Source organism: Vanessa tameamea, chromosome 21 (genome assembly GCF_037043105.1).
Source record: "Vanessa tameamea isolate UH-Manoa-2023 chromosome 21, ilVanTame1 primary haplotype, whole genome shotgun sequence".
Taxonomy (NCBI): Eukaryota; Metazoa; Arthropoda; class Insecta; order Lepidoptera; family Nymphalidae; genus Vanessa; species Vanessa tameamea.
Genome location: NC_087329.1, coordinates 6,197,567 through 6,221,636, shown reverse-complemented (window position 1 = coordinate 6,221,636; position 24,070 = coordinate 6,197,567). Strand labels below are relative to the sequence as shown.

Sequence of the window (24,070 nt, the reverse complement as noted above, 5' to 3'; positions counted from 1 at the left end):
AATTGGCATCCCTAAATTCAACTTGGCATAGATACACAATATTTAAAAGTTTAGTTTTGTTTCTTAATGGCATTAATAATCTATGGTTTAACAAATGTACATAATTATATTTATCATATAGAAATATGAGGTTCGTTAATCTCCATTAAGACACTTTCGATACTTTCTTGCCCAGTGCATGAATATAAAAGTGTTTAGTTTTTATTACATCTTTTATTTGTTTGTATGCCGACAGAATTCATGTAATAACCGGTCAAAATAAACTGCCTTTCCGGTTGTAAATCTGGTGTGAAAACTAATAAACTAAAGTAATGATAAAAGACTTATAGTCGTATCTCTAAATTAGCTTTCATTAAAACTAGCTTTTTTAATTTTTCGTAGCTATTAACTTATTATACTAACAAAATCCGGCGGACGTTCTGATGTCTTTGCCGGTTGGCTGTCCTTTGTAAAGTTGATATGATTGTATAAACCTTCTCCATAATATTTCTTTAAGAAATAATATGTATCTTCACAAATCGGTTTACGTTTACTCTCTTCGTATATGAACGTCTTCAGTGTTATCGAGGTGCATATGTATTGATGTGTGCGTATATTAGCTACATATTCAACTTTTTATGAGACTTTCGCCGTCCCTATTACGCGATGATATTACGTAAAAGTACGTCGGTGCGTTTGTGTGCAACGGAGTAGAACCGAACGCTCGGACTATCCCATTATATGACTGGAAACAATAGTCATATCGAAATGATATTTATTCATAACTAATAAAAATACAAGTAAACACGCATACATCTTTACACACAAATGTAAAACACACACACACACACAGGCACACGCAAGCAGAGATAATTTAATTACTACTAAAACGCTGCATCTTATATATCAAAGCTTTGTCTCAATAATACTTATTTTGATAGAAACTGTTACCTAATACCAAGTTTTAGACTACGCAAAATCAATACATCCTTCTTAGGTCACGATATGCTATTCGAGATGTACTATTCAAAATCCCTTTTTACATTTGACACTTTATAAGTTTGGCAGAGATAAGACAGAATTGATTCGAAGACGTAACCCTTAACCGATGATTGCTCAAACCTAGCCAAACACCATTGACTGTGTTCGGCGTTTAAAATTCTGTTTCCCTCGCATCAGCCAACTCGCCTTGAAAAAATCTCCTAGACTTCTTCACTAAAGCAAAAAAGCCTAACACTGGTATTTATAAGGTCCTACTTTTATTTTTGGTTGTTATATTATTATAGTTGTTATATAGTTGGAAGCTTATATTAAAAACATATGGTAACATTACAGTCCGTATGATAGAGAAACTACTGAGTTATGTCGGCAGTTCTCGGTAAACTTTACAATCTTAGTTCCGTATGATAATGACAATTCAAGTCTTCGTTGTGATTGAAAATTACATGAAAAGAATTTATTTTTAATATGACATTGATATTATTATCAGTTTTTTGCTGTGACCTTACGTGACTAGACTTTAGCCGGTCAAAGGAAAAAATGGTATTTTATTTTCAAGTATGTACTAGTGTAGTATAATTTGTAGTTTAGTGTGAGTGAATCCACTGTATATGGAATAACGCAATATATATTGTTAGTTGACAGTGATATTTATCAAATCATTAAATAGTTTTATCTATATTACTAATTTTGAATGGATGGATGTTCGTTATTTAATAACGCCAGAAATGTTGAACGGATCTAAATGAAATTTTTCACTGACATAGGTTATATTCTGAAACATCACATAGGTTAATCCCGGGAAAATAAATATAAGCCCCACACGCGAGCAAAACTCTGGCGAAACCTAGTTTAACGTAGCTGAGATACTATATATTTTTATTTATTTATTATAAGTGATGCTTTTATATAGTTCCTAATAAATAAAAAGGTTATATAAGCAGTCTAATATATAGTTGAAAAATCTTGTGATATTACAATTTTAAAGTCTTCTTTTCAGTTCTTAGGAGGAGGGAATTCTAAATTGTATTGCAAAAGTCTTTTGCTAAAAACCTAACGATTTTTTTTATAACATATCAACATTTAATAAACGCGGTTGCACATACATATTTAAATGATGAATGCAGCCATTTAAATATGTATGTGCATTGTACAATATAATAAATGTCGAAATTCAAGGGCGTGTCTTCCAATTCCCATGTTAAATTACGCCATGCTTTCCGGTTGACCGAGCAAGCAATCAATAAAACCATATAAATTCTATACAATAAAACTTTTTTAAATCGACAATACATGGATCCCACTGCTTCTTGTTAAGTTTTTTTTTTATATTTACGGTCTGCGTGTTTTGTCCTGTGTTACCTCATACAAAGCCACTCCCGTTCGAATTACAAAAACGATACTGACTAGCAGCGACTTGTTAAAATAATATTGGTATTATAGAAGTAAATAATATAATATTACAGATAGATAATATCAAGTTAATGTCATTTCATCTGTCAAAACAAAGTTATACGAACTTGCCCCTGTGTGAACTCTCTCTCACACATAAACACTTGGATCATCATTGTTTACTAAGGGCTAAATTAAATTATATAATAGGTTTTTCTATTATCATAAATTACATGCAACATAACATAATATTATTGAATTCAAACGTGTCATTCCCTAAATAACGTGCTTACATGGTTTTATGTTGTTGTTCGTATTTACGTTATGTTTAATTAAATAATCGTTACGTAATTTAATTGACTATATTAATATTACGATATAAGAGTTATTTTATATTTTGTCAGCACATTCCAAACGGAGTCAGTCACATTGCCAGCACTATGTAAGGTCAAATGGAGGCGAATGAATTATTTAACGAGACGTTCTAATTCTTAAACTAACGTAGTTATAGCAAATAACTATATAATTATTACCTAGTGAAATATGAACTAGAATTGTAGTAAACAAGTTTTCTTTAACGCAAATACCTACGTTCTATTAATAAATCTTTAGATGAAAAAAATATTATATATTATTAAGTTTATTGTTGCCTGACTGTATCACTTTGGCAGTATATGCTAAATTGTGTAGGTCGTTTCGATTTTTTTTTTTAAATAAAAGATAATAATAAAAATGAATCTGGTGAACAAGATATTCAAGATAGTCAAGTCATCAAAAGAGATATACAATAGTACAATATATATATAGTTCTATTTATAATCAACAATATAACGTATAGTAACTTACTACTAATTATGTCTGAAATATTTAAACTAAAGTACATATACAAAGTAAGGTAATTATTCAGAACTCTGAGTAGATACCAAAAATTAAATTATTTAATATTGTTTAAAACGGGAATTAAAATTAATTTACTGGCAGAATAATTTGAGCCTTAAACGCAAGAAAAAAAAGAAGTAAATAAAGAAGCAGAATCGCTTATGGATTATTTTACGATTAAAATGAAATTGATCAAATCTATTCTATTAATTATTTCTCATAAGAATTAATTTAATTCAATTATAGTATTATATAAAATTTATACATTACAAAACACAGCAACTAAGATCGACCAATAGGCAATGACGTACAAAATTAGCGCCAAAATGGACGTTTGACGTGTCACGAAATTGAATATTAAATTAACTGAATTGAATTAACATTTCAATGCAAATATTTCGGTGATGGCAGATTTATGATGTAATAACAATTTGCGTGATTGGATAATAGCCTTCTTAACTCGACATCTTTATTATATAATAAATAATTCCTCGTAGTTGCGCCGTTTATAGATATTTTGGTGTCGATGAGATGGTAACGTGTGTTTAATCTATGTGAAATATTTTTATGTAACATCCTCTAGAATAATCTTGGTTGTGGGTATTATATATATAACATTCTGAATTACATATTCTTCTCTATAGAATCCGTTACCCGAACTCGTCAATCACTCCAAACTAACTAAATTAATGATGATATTTCAATTTGATCTGTTTTTACGCGAGTATTTTTTTCGTTTACGTTTAAATACAGATTTAGATGAATAGATTATCGTTACATTATCCCAAGTGAGATCTTGTTTTTTTTTTAAATACAATATGTCTAGGCGTTCTCGCATTTAAATTTCCAAATTCTTGTATACTCTATTCCAATGGGAATAGGAAAAAACCAAAACAAACCGTACTTTTCAATATCACGAGTGTTTTGTTGATAAGTCCGCTTTATGATTTACTACAAACAGTTCTTTATTAATATATCTTCATTTTTAATATAACAATATTTCACTTAACTACGTAAATCCACTTAAATTTGACTTTCCAAGTAACGAAAACAGTTTTGTGGACATTCAAAACACCATTTTTCGATGAACGAACAATTAAAATGGAGGCCTTACTAAGGATGTTCGCTAAAAGAATGGAAAATGAATAAATTTATACAGATAAAAAATATATTATTTTAGTTTTATCATACAGTTTAGATTTTTTTTTAAATATATATTTATTTAATTGGTTATATGGATTATAATATAATATAGAAATATAATATATATATAGAAAGTTACATATTGTTCGATAAAAATGTTATTATTTTATATAGTAAGGTATAGACAAAAAATTTAAAAGAATTAATTCATTTTACAGAAAATTGTACTGTAATTGTAACCGATTTAGTATTTACGACCTTTTGCTTTTGCCTACTGACTTTTGATTTGCCATCAACACGACCTACGCTGATTGAACATTACTTTTTCGGTTTGAAGATTAAGATAAGATGTTATTTTTAATTACATTTTGTTTCTTTTTTTTTCGAAAAATTAATGCTACTTAATGTATTTCAAGGTCAAAGTCGTTTTAGATATAAGATAAAGTAAGAGTTTCTTTGAAAGATATATAAAATTTTATTTATTCAAAACCTTAGTATTATAAAATACGTCATATGTCTTGAAAATGCCACTTCATTATTGAAACATACAATGTTTTTTTTTATTAATGATGGAATAAAAATCTATTCATATAAATGAAATTGTGAGTGTGTTTCTATGACTTATCACTGAAAATAACTACCTCTTTATAAGTTAATAAGGCTATTTGCGAAATACCCAATCAAAACTTAAACGATCCAAATCAAAACTAACGACCAAATTTTTATTTAAGCCTAAAAATGCAGCTATCTAAAAATTTTAATATACCTTTCTTGCAATTTATCTAAAATTTATTTAAAAAATTACGTAATACCAATAAAATATATCGTTCCTTAGTATTCTCTACCCATTCACTCAATAATTTTCCCTCACTAGTGTAACTAAAATGTCATGTCAATTCAAGGTCAAAGTTGTTTATTTATCTTTTCTCCTATTCCCATTGGAATAGAGTATATATATATTCGTGATTCAATAGTGCGTGTTGAGTTAACAAAATACGTTTTTATCGCGTCGTTTTTAACGTATTTTATCTATCTTCCCGTGTAATTGCGGCTTGGGAATCGCTGGATATTGTATTTTATAAATTGAATTAATATGTGTAGATACGTTCATAAAGACCAGGTATAGGACACAGCGAATAGGCATTTTCTGGGTAAAACGCAATAACATATTATTTCCCACGTATGGGATTAATAAACACTACTGAGATTGCGGACAATTTTCAAGCAAAAAGTTATGTAGGTATATTCACTACTAAATTGAAAATTATTAGACAAAAGTTTACAAATTTTCCTAGGAAAAGATTTAGAGATTGTTTCATCATGTTGCTCCAGTGCATTTTGTGGTGGCCATACACATGTGGCAGATTCATCACGATGTTTTCCCTCACGGCCAAGTAGTACCGCCAATTCACCGGTTCTTACCCGGATTTTAACTTGCATAATTTCCTTCCATCGTGGTCATCACGGCTCCGCTCGAATGTTTATAATCAGTATCAGTTTATAAAACAAACTGCAGATGGAGTAAACGGAAAAAAATATTCTGTTACATCATCATCAAATACATCAAAAGTCATTTTAACTATTTATTTATTGACTTGTTAACAAAGAGACGCGTCTTTTGTTTTATAATATGAGACAAACACTGCACGAACTTGAATAAAACAACTGGTTAAATATGTAACAGCCAATAAAACAACAATTACTGGGCAACTTTCCATTACCTCACCGTATCACCTTAACAAGCATGGCTAATTCTGCCATTGTGGAATTACTAACGGTGAACTGACGTATAGTAAAAATGAGTAAAAACCTAGAATATCGCCCTAAATTTCACGGCCGCGATCGGGTGATGTCTACGGCGTATTCTGACCTTCATAATCACCATATAAGACGTACATATAATATTATTGTACATTTTATTATACGAACCGAGTTTTTGGAGCACGAAGCTCTTTCTCTAACATAAGTCATGTAGCTTATGTAAATTATATTTACTACAATCTGAATTTCCAGGCCCTTAAGAAGCGTGAATTCCTTTAACAAATAATTTGCACATAACCAGACAGATTTATATCGCATAGGTATTAAATGAATACCAGTACTTATATATAAGTAGAGGCTAAATTCCAATTCTTTTTTCCTATCATTGACAATGACATAAGAAAATATATATTTAAATAAGATTCTAAAACAATTTTCTGGGAAGTGCGCTTAAAAAACTAGATAAATAAATATATATATTTATTTTATATTTCGAAACCAATTATTTATAAGACGTATAACTATCTTTTCATTTCATTTCATTCAATGTTAGTTACATTGAAAGTCATATCATATATAAGCACCAGAATGTATATAATAGATATATACATATATAATGAACGTTCGACTATGTTATTATATATAGAATAATCGTTTAGATCGGCAATTTATTACTTTCACTAGTATATCAATTTCAATCCGGTTTAATGTCTAATAACTAAAATTGAATTCAGAATTTAAGCAGCTAGTCGGATATCCGCTATAAAATATAATGTTTTTTTTTTTAATAGAAATAATTAGGTCTCTATTACATATATATATAACTGTATTAGAGGGCGCTGTGCTGGTCCACGTGGGTATACGCCACATTCTTACCGAAAACATGAACATTTTTTATTATTTTTCTTCAAATTCAATTTGAATCTGGCTCGTAAAAATTTGAAAACTGTAAAGGTTTTCCGTATAAACTCGAAACTCGAACACGAACGTGAAATGTTACGTAAAGTCATGTGATACACCATGTTGATACGTGTATCCTATAAATTTATAGTCGTCAATGTCACATCATTTCTGACGCACGTGTTCTGCGGTGAGTTTAGTTTCCTTCTTACAGAATATCTCTAGTGAGAAGCGAAGTGAAATCTTACAGAATCGCACTGGTGGCTTACGGTGATACCTTTTAATTGTATTCACACTTATTTATCAGTTTAACTTTTGGCTGACATTTTCAAATCTGAGTCGCAAAAACTTTTAATTATTTTTACATTAATTAATAATTATTATTAAAATTACGTACTCAATATGAAGCATAATTCTTATATATTTAATGTAACCTCATTGTAATTTTTTTTTTTTGTTGATATTTAAGTAGAATCCTCGAACGTATATTTCTTATCGAATATTACTTTTATTCCGCATATAGGATGGTCTTGAAACATTTTTACGATATTTTACGAAAAACCTTGGAGACGGTGATCGCGACGAAAGTAAAAAGAGGCCTTGCTTTTACTCGTGTAACAATTTTAAGAATAACCTACATACTATCATATATTTATATTTTGATGAAATTAAAAATCAAGAACATGTATTTAATACTTATAGATTTGTCATACTCCTTAATCGGATAATGAGTCATAATTTTTTTTTTTTTTAAATGTATGTCTGTGAATTTCCTACTAGGGCTAAGGCCTCCTATTCGTTTGAGAAGATGGTTTGGAGCTTATTCCACCACGCTGCTAAAAGGAGGTTGTATACACATGTCGAATAGTTTAATTGAAATTAGACACATGCAGTCATCCTTAAAAGCCAAGCACGAGATGAATTATAAATACATATTAAGCACATGAAAATTCAGTTGTGCTTGCCTGGGTTTGAACCGGCAATGGAGTAAGATGCACGTCTTCGAACCACTGAGCCATCTCAGCTATTTATTAAAATCAATTAAACTTATCTATTTCAAGATATATGTAACGTAGAAATTTACTAAAAAATCGAATAAAATATCTCCTTCTAAGTCGTTTTCTCTTGCCTGAGAGGTCGTGATTACGAATTACTGTCTTTTGATGCGACTCTTGCGATATTCCTCCAGCGGCTTGTATTAGTGGATTTTCGAAAACAGGTCGGTCCATAAATAATATTATAGTATAATTATCCCATTAGGTCTTAATAAAGTAAAAACACACACACATACACACAAATATATATATAAAATGAAATTATGTCATGTCAATCAATACACATAAAACCTCTTAATTATTTTTTTTGTAATACTGTACTCGTATATGTAGGCATAGACTTAATTGAATGAGGTTAAATACCACACTCACTGCAATTTAATTTAAATCAGCCAAGTCAGTTTACTTGGTGGTAGGGCTTTGTGCAACTCATCAGATATTCTACCGCCATATAACAGTACTCTGTATTGTTGTGTTCCAGTTAGAAGGGTGAGTGAGCCAGTGCAATCATAGGCACAAGGGACATAACATCTTAGTTCCCAAGGTTGGTGGTGCATAGGTGATGTAAGGAATGGTTAATACTTCTTACAGCGCCTTTTACTATGGGTGGTGGTGACCACTTACCATCAGGTGGCCCATATGCTCGTCCACCAACCAATGCTATAAAAAAGGGTATTTTTATAGCAAAAACATCCAACCCAAACAAGCACCAAAACTCAATAAATCATCTCTTATATAACGGACTTCCTTGTATTTAAATTATTCGTCAAAAAGTCCTAAACAAAAATAACCTATGACCTTATTTCAACATCACTCGATAAACATCTGACGTCGATTTTAAAATGTCGCTTAGTTGCTCAAACTATTTACTTATTCGGCCAACGAACGCGCTAATTCACGACGTTTAGCAATCGTGTAGAATTTAGAATTTTCCGTATAACATATCTACATACTCAATGAACTCTGTTGAAATAATTTACATGACTAATACTTGTATGCACTTATAGTATTATCTGCAATGCTGTTATCGCTAATATGGTTTAGGTTATGACTTTTTATTTTAATTTTCTCTAACACTTGGTGCTAGGGTTTTCTGCAAGCCCGTCTGGGTAGAATACCCACATCATATATTTTAACAGCAAGCAATAATATTTAGTATTGTTTTGATCCATTGTAACTACAGGCACAAGGGCCAATATTTTATCTCAAGGTCCAAGGTTGGTGGCGCATTGGTAATGTAAGGAAAGGGTAATATTTCTTACAGCGATAATGGGCGTTTGTGACCACTTACCCTCAGACCATTTGCCCGTCCGTCTACATAACTTTTTATACAAAAAATATTAATGATTACTTCCTATAAAACTTTTAGTATTAAATATTTGATTACCAAATCCGTTGTCTCCATTGATTCAATTACAATTACAGTTTCGATTTTCGAAATCTGTCTGTCTGTCTAGTATTTAACAAAATTAAGTAAATTCTAGTTAAGTATATTTACCGATATAATCCGTGTTTAAATTTTATTTCATAAAATTGAAAGGAAATCGCCTATCTTATAACTCGCGTTAGGAACTTGAGCTATTTCCTATCGTGTTTAAAAATGCACTAAACTGGCTTAATAGACTAATATGGTAAAAAAATGTGACTTATACCTTAAGCATCTAAGTATAAATTAAGTTTAAAGAAAGAAAATTAAATATCTAATTTGTTAGAATGTGTATCAACATTTTAAAAAGCAATCATAGTTCGATAAACGGACGCCAAAATGGCCGAAAATTTACCATGTAAATCACAGACAAAGGTTGCTGATGAAAATTTAAATTGAAAATAATTCGATTCAGTCCATTTTTAATATGGCTGTAAATTTGTAATCGCTGGTAAATAAATTAAAAGATTTAATTTAAAAAAAAGTATTATGAATATCTGTAAAATGAGATATAAAATACGAACCGCAACCTTAACTGTAGTATTTTTTTATAAAATGTAATATTATTTTTAACGATTTAATTATTATTATTCAATTAAACAATCTTCAATATCATATGTTTTTTCTTCTTGACAATCACGTGGAAACTGATTGACGCGCTAATTTCATATTCGTACGAAGATATAGATTAACTTGGTGGTAGGGCTATTGTGCAAGCCCGTCTAGGTAGTCATCCACACATCATATATTCTGCCACGAAGCAGCAATACTTACTTAGTATTATTATGTTGCGGTTTTAAGGAAGAGTGAGCCAGTGTAACTACAAGCACAAGGGCCATCTCAGTTTTTATGGTTGGTGGCGCATTGGCGATACTTAATGTGAACGGTTAGGTTAGAGGTTACGGCGCCAATTTCTTGGTAGTTGACCACTTACCATTTGGTGGCCCATGTGCAAGTCCGCTTACTTATGATATAAAAAACAAAGAATTCCGTTGATCCTTCTCGCTTATTGAAGCGAAGCGGGTGGGTAACAGTATGTTTATACATAATATTTGAAAATTAAGATATATTTCAATGTGATTTTCGAAAGTTAACGAGCGTATCATTTTCTCCTTATTCCGTGTAACTCAATTACTTTCTTAATAGTAATAAAAACTTCATCGTGTAGTCGAAACATTTACATAATAACAATAAAGTATAAGCGTTGCGATTTTCATTTCAATTTGTTTTAACGATAGCTATTTGGCACCAATTCCCTTGATGGTATTAAGCAAAGTTCGAAGGCACGGATAACACTTTAGTAAACTACCTACCGTTCACCGTTCAAGCACGAAATCGTTTGCAACACGAAAGGGTAGCTATCCTGATGTATTAAATTGAAAGCATTTCACATCAATAAAAATAAACAACTATATAATCTATCGCACATATAGGAATAGTTCCAAATATATCCGTCTTTTAAATATTTGAAAAAAAGGTAATTGTGTTTTGTTTTTAGATTCAATAAAAATATTCAAAACTATTTAGGCATCTAATATTTTAGAGAATTAAAGAAATTGATAAATGGATGCATTATTATATTAATGATCAAGTCGATATTTTTAGAGTCAACAACACAACACACACATGAAACGCCGAAAAAAAAACGTGTCATGTAAAACTAAATATTAATAATTTATCTGAAACAAATATGTTTAAGACCGATCTTTATACAGCCTAAAAACAATTGCAATAATATTAACTGCCTTGATTGCTCGTAACACGAAACTCAATATATATTTCACTATGATTTATCATAGACACGTCTCACACACTTAGTAAATACATTATATATTTAATTTCATAACATCCATAACGAAGATTAGCAAGATGTTCAAAAAAAACGATCGTCGGTTATTTCGTCTATGGATAGCTATCATCCCGTAATAGCGAGTGATTTCATAATATTCCCCGTTTCACACGAAGCCACCCTATCTACGATATTGAACATGTGATGGAACATTAACTGGAATTATTATTTTTTATTACTCCATTTCGCGAACGCCTTGATATTTCTCATCTAAATCAAATTCAATGCAATCACCAGGTTAATTGTAGAACACGCTCGCTGACACAGTGATTACACTGACAATTGAAGCTAGATAGATTAACAGCTTATCCCACTGCTGGGGTAGTTTGGAGTTTAGGTTGGTGGGTACATGTATTAGTAGATTTTCATACAGGTTTACCTACTCATGTTATCCGTCACCGTTGAGATCGAATTATATCTTGTACATGTGTTATAGCTTATATATGTATATGTTGCAAGTAAATATATATTTATTTAGTATATAAAGTTTATATATTCAAAATAATTTGTTTCATCTATAAATACAGTATGTATATTGTCGTATGTTTGGGTTTAAAACATATACACCATGTAGACAAATATGTTAGCATGTTACCATTTATATATGTATATATATTCATAGAAAAGGTTTTTATACTACTAACATAGACTTTGTCGTAACGCTCAGCTATAAAGCGCTGCAGTACATCAATTTCTATAACGTTCAACCGATCGCGATGAAATTGGTATATAATCATAGACATAACTTTGTCTACTGATTTTAACTGAAACTGTACGTAAATATGCATTATTTTGTTTGTTAAATACATCTATCAACGTTAATAAGTCAAGTAAGAATTACATTATTGTAATTCTTACTTGACTTATTTAGCACAAGCTAAACTAAAAAAGCCGCGGGCTAAACCCAAGCATCAGGGCCGGATCTACCATATGGCTTTTTCGGCTTCAGCCCAGGGCCGTGTATTCAAGGGGGCCCCAGCTAAGTCAACTCAAAGTCAAAAATAGACTATAATGCGAAAGAATCCATAACTTTATTACATTAAACAGATCGTATGGTTGCAGCCCTGCGAGTCCTGCAAGTCTACGTTCAGATATGTCTTAGGTGGGCCCCTAAGTAGTGTTAGCCCAGGCCTCCCTAAACTTACGGTCCGGCCCTGCCAAGTATCATTTGTAAAACTTTTATAGCTAGTGTAAATAGTAAACAAACCTTCATCCCCAACAACCTTCTAGAGGAGAAAATTTTAAAAAATAGCTAAGTTTACTCGATACCAAAATTCATAAAAATCGGTTACTTAGACGTAAAAGTGACGTACCTACACTTGGCGACTGAGTTAGTATCGGATTTGTAATATAAGTATGGATTTATTTAGAAAACAAACTTAATAATAAAGCTTGTATCCATCCGCATTATAAAAAAAAATATGTACTGCAAAAAAAATTGCGGAGACAAGTACTTAATCCAAAAGAAGATTTACACATTTGCTAAATGTCAAGGTGAGCAACAAGATGGCGTTATCGAAAACAGCAACTGCAATACAAACCTTACGAATATGTGTTCTGTACATTTATTCGTATTGATAGACTGGCAGAGCTGAATATCACCACGATAGGCATTAGAAGTGTAAAAAAATATTAAGCAATATTTATAATAATTAATTAATTTAATGAGCCGAGATGGCCCAGTGGTTAGAACGCGTGCATCTAAACCGATGATTTCGGGTTCAAACCCAGGCAGGCACCACTGAATTTTCATGTACTTAATTTGTGTTTATAATTCATCTCGTGCTCGGCGGTGAAGGAAAACATCGTCAGGAAACCTGCATGTGTGTAATTTCAACGAAATTCTGCCACATGTGTATTCCACCAACCCGCATTGGAGCAGCGTGGTGGAATATGCTCCATACCTTCTCCTCAACGGGAGAGGAGGCCTTAGCCCAGCAGTGGGAAATTTACAGGCTGATTATGTATTATGTTTATATGTAATTAATTTATAATCTATGAATTCCTAGGTAATATTTACATCAATCTTTTTACGCTGGACACAATTAGGAAAAAAAAAACAAAAATAAATCATCACGCTGATGATACACATAGACACAAACAGATATAAATAACGCAGAAAAATGAGCATTAAAACCTATATTACTGTTTAGTAGTAACTAAGATAAAATTAAAATAGTGTCATACTAATTTCCGCTCGCGGTTTCGTCCATATGTGATGTGTGTGAGGTGTTAGGTGCAATGGGTCCTTTTCTGTGCCCCGGACAACCCACGTTGGTTGTCCGGGGCACAAATATGCAAAATAATATGAATATTACATTAATTATATAATTTTGACGAATCACATAATCATAATGATGTCGAAAAATATTTAAATCAAAGGCCTACATAGTTATTTTATTAAAATAACTTCAGTCTTACGAATTATAACTTAAGCACATTGGTTACCCTTTTAAAATGAGTTGATTGAGATTTTAATAGGAGTCAAATAATTTGATTATGCTTGCATTATAATAATTTTAACTGTCTCAATCCTGAATTGATCCCTAAATTTAGTCATTTTTGCCGTTTTATAAAATAACGTTCCAAGTCCAAATTTCGTAAAGCACATTATCAATTTTTTTTTAAAATAAATATTTTCAACCAGTTTATTCGAATTTGAATAAGTAAACAGTTATTGCTATAACTTAAAAATATATAAAATAAGCCTTATTTTCCTCTTTATACGATCTACTCTGCTGATTTTTAAATATTATATGACATCATGCGTCGTCCTTCGATCTATACCAAATATCATCTCTTAGAAATATTAACATACAAACGCTTTAAAAATTAGTAAAGGCGTTAAAAATATTTGGATAAATCATTTTAAAAACATAAGGTATATGAGAATAAAAGCATTTGATAATTATATTACTTTCGGATTTTTTAATAATTCGAAAGCAACGAACCTAAATATATTTGAAATAAGTTGTATTATATTATATTAAAAATATATTGTATTATTCGGTATAAATATATTAGAAAAATCTTTATCGAATAAATAATTTAAAGAACAGCTAAATACAATGTGAAATATAAAAAAAAAATTATATATTTATTATCTGTGGTTCTTAGCAAATACTGTCAAAACACAAAAGTAATTTTCTGTTATTATTAAAGAATAGAAAAGTTTTAACAGGTGTGAATACACGTCACACACGTCAAATACATAGACGGCCTTGAAAACTTGTTTGTTTTTCATAAAAACACTTTACATGTTAACAGTACCACGTCACATATCGATTTCGTTAAGGTATAAATTCTCATAGTGACATTATTTCTATCGACTATTTCGTTAATATCGATATTCTACTACGTATATTATCTGTTAACATTAGCTGTTGCATTAATGTTATTTATATCGAGTAAGAGTTCGTAAATGTCTCACTGTTGGGCAATAGCTCTCGCGTTAAAGAGAAGGCTTGTAGCGTTATCCACCACTACCTCAATTCACTACAGCAATTTGACCTTTTTACATATACATATGAGAAAATCATCGACAAATTGTTATGAAGATTTCCTAATGACACTTTCGTCTACCGCCGAGCACGAGATGAATTATAAACACATTAATCACGTGTTTACTCTTCGGTTAAAATCTATCACACGTATTCGCAATTACATTACTGATATTGTTTTTAATTTATTAAATGAAACTATAATTGAATAAAAAAAAAAGCATTACGTTAATGGATCTTTGCTAGAACGCGAAATAAGGAAATTGTCTACGTTTTAAGTACGTTTCATTTCTAATCAACAATTGTAAGAATAGAACTTAATGATTATAATCGCGGTTCTGTTCGAGCCAGTGGACTGATTACTTAACATTTAATGTTTTTACACAATACACCTGAACTTTCGATAGAAGCAAGTGCAGGCTGAAAACAATCTGCGCGACCAAGCGAAGCAACTATGGGAAATATACTTTCGCTTCGAGTGCGTCGTCAAAAAATTTGCAGAAACGTCATTGTTACTTCCGTTTCGCGTTGTCGCTTACGTCTTTGCAATCCTCTTCCAAATGAATCATAGAACTATTCTGTAAGAATTAATTGAGAAATTTGAAATCGAAATGTCAAAATATTGATTCGCTGTATCGAATGAAAAGTATTGAGTGTTTTCTCTTTCTAAAACTTTGGCTGTTTCACGTCACAGGAATAAATCTCCGGTTGGTTTGACTTCTTAATATTTTTCGCACATTCGCTATCTCTTTCTAGAAGAGTTATATCGTTAAAATCAAATCTAAATTATCGTTATTATTGCATTGATTTTTTCATGAAAACAGGTATCGATATTTACATTTCACGATTGATTTTAATGTCGAGTTCCGAATTTGTTTATCACAACCTGTTGACCTCCGGTCACCTTTCTGAGCAACCACAATCATAAATTAGCGTAGTATTACTCCTACTTCAATTTCAATTAAACATTAAGAGAATCTATAACCAGAACAGATTACTCCTACGACACACATAACCAAATATTTGTACAAATACAAATATACATGAAAGTATAGCAAAAAATACTATCTTAACTACGGACGTAAAAAGAAAATTTTACATGTAAGATACACAATTCTTGTAAAAAAACGTTGATGACAACAGATCATTATATAAATGATATAATAAAAAACTTGATAAAAAATCAAAAAAAAAAATTACCTTATTATTATTAATTTTCTTAATATAAAAACAAAACCAATCCACCAGCTCAATATCATTCACGTTTCAACTAAGTCAATTATAAATAAAAAAAAAAATCGTTTGATTTAACGGCTCTATAAGATAAAAATGTTTTTTTTTTTAAATATATGTATAGAACATTCTGCAATGGCAATGATATAAACAAGAACAGAACAAGTTAATTCGTGGTCTCAAAACATAACGGCCTTTTGAATATGGTAATCGATTTTCAAAACTCGTTATTACAAATACCATCTTTAAAACTGTTATAAAACAAATCGAATAAGTATTTTTTATTTATAACATATGTATGACACCTTAAATAACATTTATTTATATAATAAGTATATTGAATAACTTAATTAACTTTTTAGACGTTTATTCGGAGTTAGTTTTTTTTTTTAATTATTCATAACTATAGTTCCTAGAATATATATATAATTAAGCAATATAATATATATAATATAATAGTATGTTCTAAGTATATCTAACTGTATTGTATTTTTTTCAAGTAATATGAAAATTATGAATAATTAAATTTGAAATCTTGGCCGCATAAATGTTTATAAAAGAGTACCTATTCTAAAATTTATTTTATTTGACAACAGTTGAGTCAGGATTGTAATTAAAAAATGTACAATAAAGTTTAAAATTAAAAGTGTCCAAATCACCACGTTTATGATATATGAACGAAAAAAAACTGTTCCAAGAAATAATCTGAAACGGTTTATTTTATGTAAATCATCTAACAGAAAACGTTTCAAATCATTCGTTATTTGGCTATATAACAAAGCTACTATTTAAACGGTGAATATCATAATTATATTTTATTTAATCGATCGTGGATGGTTGATCGTCATGATCGTAATCACAGGTCGATAAAAGCCACATTCGACTGTCGAGAATTGAATGGTTTTTTTTTTAGTTGTATATTAAGTAACGTTGCGGATGCACACGGAGGATACTGTTTAGTAACAAACTCATATTCCTCTTCAATTGAATTATTTATGATTATTACTAACTTCTACCAATAACACAAATTTAGATAAACTAGAAAGGAGTACTCACGACTCAAAACACAACTTTGGTACTTTTTCTTACTAATATTAACAGGTTTCCCGTCCAAATAACAGTTAAACAATAATTATGTATCATAAGTGATTAACAGTATAGAGAAAGGGTTAACAGGAAAAAAATTTTACCAAAAACAAAATTATTAATTCAAACCTACAATTTTTTTTTTTTTATAAAAAACCCCTATCTAAGAATAAACTAGTAATAGTACCCTAACACTTACACGGGATCATGGTTTTCATTAATTATATTACTATAGTAATGAAAAAAGTATTAAGCATTTTCTATTAAAAAAAAAAATGACTATGAACATATGTTCTGTTATGTTATATATGAAGATCAGGTGGAATGAGGCACAAAGCCGGTTTCGTTGGGTCAACACTTTCTCGTGGCGAACGGTTTTTACGTGATTGATTTGTATATCATAAAGAATTGTTTGAAGGCTTGATAATATCGTAAATAACATTAAGATATTATATCCAAATACTTTTTATACATGACAATTACATTCATTTTATATACTGTATTTTATTTAAAAAGAAAATAAGCTGATAATATTAACACTTGTTTAAAACATAATTTTATTTTTATTTTTTAATTTCGAGTATACAGACTAAAGAGTAAATGACAAGGGAACGTAAAGGTTTTAATTTTTGTAGTACAGGATATTTTCTCTCAGAAAATGCCTTTTCTTTATTTTTATAGTTTTTAGTAACTCACTTACTGTAAGTAAGCTATATTTTATGAAATTTCTAATAGTTTAAAATTTTGCTAATGTATTTGCAAAGATTCGAAAAGTTCACACATTTTTCTAATGCCATTACGGAGCTAATGAGCCGTCACACGCGTTTTTATTCAAGAATCAATAAATCAATAAGAATCAATAATCACGAACGAACGAACGAAACTTTTACCAGTCTGAAACTAAGATATAATTTTATTAATCCATATATGTACCTGTACAAATTAAATTTACAATTTGTATAGACATATAACTTTAAAAAAATAAATATTATTATGAAGAAATTAATCTTAAATTATTGCAACATTTAATATAGTGATCAATGATTAATTTAATAAAAAAAATATGACATTTTCATTCACTTTGATCGGTCACAATACACAGTTTTGAATAATCGGTTCTTTGGAATCCAGATGTCGAAATAGTTAGTAAAGGTTAAGTAAGTAAGAACCAATGAATATCAATGTTTGTTCGTGATGTTGCTACATTGAATTACTACAACCCAATAGAAACTAGAAAGTGTTACTGTTTATATTACAAACAGATAATAAATGCGGAAGCAACTCTTGTCTGTCTGTTTGTTACCTCGTCACGACTAAACCAATGAACCAATCTTAATGTTATTTCGCATCGAGGAAAACCCGGAGAAAGATATATTTATATATAAGCAATGTATGCGAATGAAAACTAATTTGAGGCAGTCAGAGTCGCGAGAAAATTTCATTTCAAAATATATAGTTATTAAAATTAAAAAAATTAAGTAAGAACTTACAAGTAAGAATTGAAAATAAGTAAGTTTATATTTTTCCAATATTTATTATAAAAACAGGTAGTCCTGATAGGTCTTGACTTTTTTTATATTGAGTTATAAAATTAATTCATGGATCCCGCCACACTAGATTAGTAGATTCTTGGCCAAGTAACTACCTACTAAAAACCATCTTCCTATCATATTGTAGCACTTTCGTGCTAATTACAAATTAATTATTCACGTTTATTGTACTAGAAATCTCAATTCAAATTCGAATAATCCAGTACTCAAAGTGTCTGACGCTAAGTTATATCTAAAGATAACTTTTCAAAGAAGAAGAAAAGTTTATATTTTGTTTCTTAGAAGAATAATGAAATATTACATACAGTTTTTTTTTTAATTTTTTATTTAAAGAGTACAATACGTAGTACTGCCAAAATAGCCTAATGTTATACGTACCATGAATTCATTGAAATAGTGTAATAATATCTAATTTCTCAACCGTTTGCATTTCTCAGACTTAACAATGCATCAATTCTCGTTGACAAGCGAAATCAGGTACTTTCATTACCAACTCATGGTTAAAAGGTTTATACATTAGGGGTTTAACTTTGAGTTTTTGTTTTAGGTTATAGTTTAACATTGATTTTTTTTCTGTTACATTTGATCTAAAGAAAAACAAGCACATCACACTCGTATGTCAACTAGTCAAATCTCAAGTAACATTTATAAGTACACTAAACATTTGATTTGTTATATAGATCTATTCACTCACGAAGTCATGCCCTCCGCGATAAATTAATATATTTTTTTTAATAAAATAAAATTAAAAATATAGACTTGTATGTATTTTTTTGTCACACACACACTTAGACACATTGCAAGTACGAACGTCATTCGCTCGTACCAATACACCGATAAATAATAATTCAACAAATAAGGTAGGGGCGCCCCTATAAATAACGTAGGGTCTATGTAAGTGAATAAATCTATATATACCTAATGTGCAAGTAATATATTTATTTAGAAGTTTAATATTTTTAATAATAAATGAAAAATATAATAAGATATTAAATGTATCAAAATATAGGAACCGAATATGATAATTGAAAAGTTACAAAAAATATATTATAATATTAAAATCAATTTTGATAACACATAAACACGGTTTGACCCTTATATTTTATGAAGTGTAATCATCGTGGAATCAATTTTAAGTCGAAATTATATTAAATCAAAGCGTTAATTGCACGAGTGTTGTACAGCCCCTTGGGAAAAACCTTGGTTGCTCTCTTTTTAAATCATTTTAATACGTATTATGTTATAATTGTTACTGCATCATAAACTTACCTTATAAACATACATAGATTAAATAAATTATATTATATTTATAATATAAACAAGTTTAGTCGGAAAAAGAATGACTATTCCATACTTATACTCTGTGACAAAAAATAAGACTACCTTTAGGTAGGTTTAAAATACAGTAACAAATATAGTATATTTTAAAGCAAAAGGCATAAAAAACATCAACATTTTTTATTGAACATACATACTTCATTAGCATCCTTTATCCAATTTTAAACATTTTGCAATGAGACATGTCAAGTCAATGTGAATTAAAAAAAGAGTATTTGAAAATGCAGGTACATGTGTGTGTTTTGAGCACACATAGACATAATATAATTTAATAAATATTTCAAGATGATATTGATAAGGAGGCTAATATTTATTTTATCGAAATAACATTACATTAATTAATAATAAAACATAAGGTTTTATAAGCTAGTGATAACACTTACGTACATAAGTACTTAATTAAATATATATTGGCATTTTTTATTACATTGTCGTTATATTATAAAGACTAGCAACACTGGTCATCGTCATAATATAAGAGTATTTTATATAATGTATTGCTTGCATTCAGTTCACTATGGGCCGAATAGGGGCCGAGCTGCGATTCTTTTTTTTTATAGTAGTAGAACCAAACACGCCAACGCTTAAAAAGTGAAAATGGATCATTTGAGAAAAAAAAACAGGAGAAGGGGAGAAGATTTTTTTAATAGACCTAGATCAGTTATGATTTCAAATCCACGCCAGCTTTTATTATTGTTACATTGCTGTTTAGCGTTTTAATAAATTATTAGTGGACGATGAACCTATCCCGACACCCACAGCCCTACTATTTTCTTTTTATGGCATAGGTTGGCGGACGAGCAAATGGGCCACCCGATGGCAAGTGGTCACCACCGCCCATAGACAATGGCTCTGTAAGAAATATTAACCATTCCTTACACCGCTAATTAGCCAGCAACCTTGGGAACTAAAATATTAAGCCCCTGTTACACTGGCTCATTCACCATTAAAACCGGAACACAACAATACTGACTACTGTTGTGTAGCGGTAGAATATCTGATGAGTGGGTGGTACCTACCCAGACTGGCTTGCACAAAGCCCTACTACCTACTTAGACCTAACTAAGGACTCTCACTCAATTCAATACTACATAGTGAAATTACTTTACGTTAAAACATTGGCAAGTATAACAAAATTCGAAAATTAACGATTTTCAAAATCATTTCAATTGTATTTATGAATCTGTGATCATTCGTAATACAATAATCAAAACGACTTGAATATTAATTTGAATTGTTCGGTTTTATAGGTAACTATTACGAGTTTATAGGTAATGGACCATGAATTAGGGTCTAAATTCTTTCAGACTTTATGAGCAATTGTCAGTCTTAAACAAAGCAATATATTGAACCATTCGCGATTTGATTTTGCATAATGTATATTATTGTTGCTTTGAAACTGCAATACTTTATAAATATTAATAAAACATATTCTACACTTAAATTATAAATGCGAAATAACTCTGTCTGTAACTTCTTCACGCTTAAACCGATTTAGATGAAATTCCGCTTAGAGATAGTTTGAGTCCCGGGGAAGGACAAAGGTTAATTTTTTAATTGACCCTTCGAGGGAGACATAATTGGGGGTGATGGTTTGTGTGCTATAGGTGAGATTTAGTACATTTTGTGCGTGTAACGCTGCAGGTTCAACTATTACAATGAGAAATAAAGATAATTACGTCAACTAATATGTGGGAAATATTTGGAGTATAAGGATATCCGAAGGTCGATATTTTTATCTATACTAATATACTATTAAATGGGAAAGTAACTACGTCTGTCTGTATGTCTCTTGATCTTTCACGGCCAAACCACTGAACTAAATTTGATTAAATTTGATATGGAGAAAGCTTGAACTCTAAGGAAATACATTACTTTTTTATACCTAACGTCTGACGAACAACCCCTAACACGCTTATACGTAAAACGTTAGCGAAGCCGCGCGTGACAACTGGTATTACATAAATAAACGAAAAAGTTTAATTCACCTCATGAATTTGTTTCTTATTTAAATATAAATATTCTGCTAAAAAACAAGAAATTATTTCACTTAATTAGAAACTATACATTGTTTTGACCAACTATTTTCGCGAAATATATGCAAACGTTCTAGCAAATTATATAATACATAATTATATATACAAGCGCTTAAACGCTGATTTACACTTTAATCTAATAATTTGCGTTAATTAAATGTTTCTTAGCGAGTGTTAGTTAAACACTTTTCTGGCTGTTTTCTGTTTTCTGATTTGACATTGGAAAGTGGACACAGCATTGTTGATATATTGACCGACTGTCTCGTTCGTCTAGTGGCTAGATATAAGGTGTGCAAATCCGAGGGTCCGAGATCAAACCCCAGATAGACCCGGTAAAAATTCGGAATTTCCCGTCGAAAAATTCTCACTAGGAGCCCAGCTAGAAGTAGGAAATGACAGAAAGCCATTGGTCCTGTACAGTTTCGGATCGTGTCGACTTGCCTTATAGATAGATATAGATAGAGAAGGCTAGAAGAGGCTTCTGTATTTGCGCCAAGTGTGTGCACTATAATAGGTGTGTACTGCACTAACACACCCTTAGCATAGGTCCGTACTGACGACCTATAATATTTTAGATATTCCATATCAATCGAATTACAGTATTATTCGGTACAAATTTGTTAAAACTAAAACAATTGAACACTGATATTACTTCTATAATACTAGTAGTATATTAAGATCCGTGAGTTATCTATAATAAATCATTAAAATAATTTAATAAAAGAGTACTAGATGGTATAATTTAATTGATTTATTCATGTATGTAGATTCATGTTTATTATTTTGATATGAGTATAATGCAACACAAGACAATTTTGAAAAATAAACTTATACTTATTTTTATATCCATAGATATAATTTAATCTAAAAAAATCTAGAATCCAGAAAATAAATAGTTATGTTGTATATGTTTAGGTACGTAATTGAAATACTAAAACATATTTTTTTGTAATAATTCAACCTTTTACCAAAATTTCTATAAATAGAGAAAAAATTAAATCAGTTTCATTTATTCTAGCGTGATTATGCGCTAATTATGTCTTCTTACTTTTACTTGCTCGTATACATGCAAATATTGAATTAAATTTACATAAATTAATCCGTAATTAAAACGTTTTTATCTTAAATAAGAAAAAGTCAAATTTAAATATGAAATGAATTAAACGAAAACTCTTTAATTGTTATATATTCGCAATTTGCAAATTTTGAAATAACTGGCGAATTTTTAATCTGTATGTTATTAAAATTTCATCTCAGAAATTTAAACCTACTTATTACGATTTCTAAACTGGTCAATAACATACCTGTTGCGGAAATGCGAAGGGAGAGTCGGCCCGTCCTTCCGGACGTTTTCGAGTTTTCACATTCACTCCTTCTTCAGCGAAGTAAATTAAATAAACAAATGTCGTGTAAACAACATCGAAAAAAAATTGTCACTGCACTAAATCCGATAACACTTAAAAATAATTAAAAAAAAAAAAAACAAAAAGAAACTAAACTGACTTCGAGACTAATAAGTACAGATTAAACACAACATAGTCAATTTAAAAATGGAATGTTTAAAAAAATAAAAGAGTCAAAACGTAGTTAGAAACTCGCGATGGCATCAGCGTGTTTACGCCAAAGAGGTTGGTTATCAACTACAGGTGGAAGGCGAAGCGAACCGGCGAGAGGCTGGGTGTGTTACACAGACGTATAGCGCGGATTACGCGGTACGTAAATATATAAATAAAAACAAACAGTGAATATACAATGTACGTTGTTTTCTATGTAATGAAGAAGACAAAATTCCTTCTTTATGCTATTCAGGAGATTTATATAAATAAATTCTAAAATAACAACTATTGTATACAAATTATAGTTTCATTTATATAACATTATTAACATTACAAAATTACAATTAATAACCAACCAATAAAAACATATATATTAATTTGGATAGCA

General features: G+C 30.1%; 1 protein-coding gene across 1 annotated transcript in view; it reads right to left on the bottom strand.

The window, feature by feature from the left end:
- Nucleotides 1-23,755, bottom strand: part of LOC113395567 (uncharacterized) — an 83,348-nt gene extending 59,593 nt beyond the window's left edge. The window contains exon 1 of the mRNA XM_026633181.2: nucleotides 23,431-23,755. The gene's annotated coding sequence lies outside the window, so the exon portion shown is untranslated. The remainder of the gene's footprint in view (nucleotides 1-23,430) is intronic.
- Between the last annotated feature and the right edge of the window lie 315 nt (nucleotides 23,756-24,070).